This window comes from Meleagris gallopavo, chromosome 19 (genome assembly GCF_000146605.3).
Source record: "Meleagris gallopavo isolate NT-WF06-2002-E0010 breed Aviagen turkey brand Nicholas breeding stock chromosome 19, Turkey_5.1, whole genome shotgun sequence".
Taxonomy (NCBI): domain Eukaryota; kingdom Metazoa; phylum Chordata; class Aves; order Galliformes; family Phasianidae; genus Meleagris; species Meleagris gallopavo.
This window is the reverse complement of record NC_015029.2, coordinates 5704396-5706008: the sequence shown is the minus strand read 5'-3', so window position 1 is coordinate 5706008 and position 1613 is coordinate 5704396.

Below are 1613 nucleotides of genomic sequence, written 5' to 3'. Positions count from 1 at the left end.
GCTGACATTCCCAAGCGTGAGAAGCTTCAAGCCATACTTCCATTGGCACCAGGAGTTGTGGGTCTCAGCGATGCTGACGGAGGATATGAGGCCCCTCGGTGCGCCCAAGGCAGGAGCCCCATGGGAAGAAATGCACAACAAGGAAAAAAGAAACCCAAAGCCTTCCAGGGCAAAGTGCCAAAGCAAACATCTGTATCTGTCTGGTGTTACTTCTAGTGGGGCATCCATCGTGTCCAGTGCAGCTCCAGCGGTGCCATCAGAGCAATGCCTGGCACCAGGGCACCCATCCAGCAGATGGGAGGTGGTGGAGTTTGAGTCACTGCAAAGAGACATGTTTTGGCCACAGAGCATTGAGAAAGGAGGTTTTGGGGAGGAGAGAGTGATGCCTTCTGGGACACCCAGCACTGAGACACTGGGGCAGAACCGTCCCGGTGGGCTCCTGGTGGCAGCAGACATGACGTCTCTTTGGGGACGGGGAGAAATGTCTCAATAAGGGCGTGTGAAAGCATCAGGAAGTGCTGGCTTCCCAAAGGTGCAGGATCCCAAATGTCAGCAGGGCAGAGAAAGCATCCACAGCCCCACAGCTCCAGGCCATCGTGACATGTGAATGTAAGATTCAGCCCCACAGGGACACTGCTGCTGTCTTGTGAGTGGTGGGAGCACCCCTCAGAACATCCTCTGTGTCCAGCTGTCACCTCCTGGGGACATCTCTGTGGCTGAGAGCTGTGTGATGAGCACCAATGCTGCCATCATCAGCGGTGCCTGGGATGGACGAAGGGGGTGGGGATACTGCTGGGCCAGGAGCAAAATGCAGCAGGACAGGAGCACGTTGCACACCGCTCCCACATCTCTCCTTCTTCAGCAGTGGATGGAACCAGCAGGGATGGCATCTGGTGCTGTGAGGTGTCCCATGCAGGTGGGTGCCCTCTTCCAGCCCTTCTCCTTCCTGCAGGGAGGAGTGTGGGTGCACACTGGCTCCACTCTTGGTTTCCAGCACAACTTCCCACGTGCTCAATGGGAAGCAATGGGGCGGCCCCAACCCCTGCCCTGCATGGCTGCCCCTGCTCTGCCAATGGAGGAAATGCACCTTCCCACCTTGCCCAAAAACACCAACAAGGGAATTGGCTTGAAAGCAAAACCCAACGCTCGGCTCCATTAATACTTTTCATGCAGTAAGAAAAGACACAAAGGAGAGTGCTCCAGCACCGGCTGCCTCCTCGTCTTGCCCGATGGGGAGAGAGGCTGGGGAAAGGAATGGGAACAGAGAGGAGGGATGGGGCTGAGCAACCCTGGTTGGGTAGGAGAGGGGAAAGAGAGAGAGAAAATGCAGGAACGGGGCTACGGGGAGAGGGAAAGAAGTAAAAGAAGTACAGAGCCCCTTCCAGTGCGCGGCAAACAGCGGGTGGAGGGGATCTTTTGGCTTGGTTATTGCAGGCTCCTGGTGCCCCGCAGCTGTGTGTGGGGATGTAAACGTGACAGATGCCATCAGCGAGGTGTGGGACACACACATGGGAGACAAAACGGCAGCAATGGTTACAACAAATAAATAAAGGTATCCGTCGTTGGCAGACGTGTAAAAAAAAAAGCCTCACTTCTTTCCACCGAATGGACCA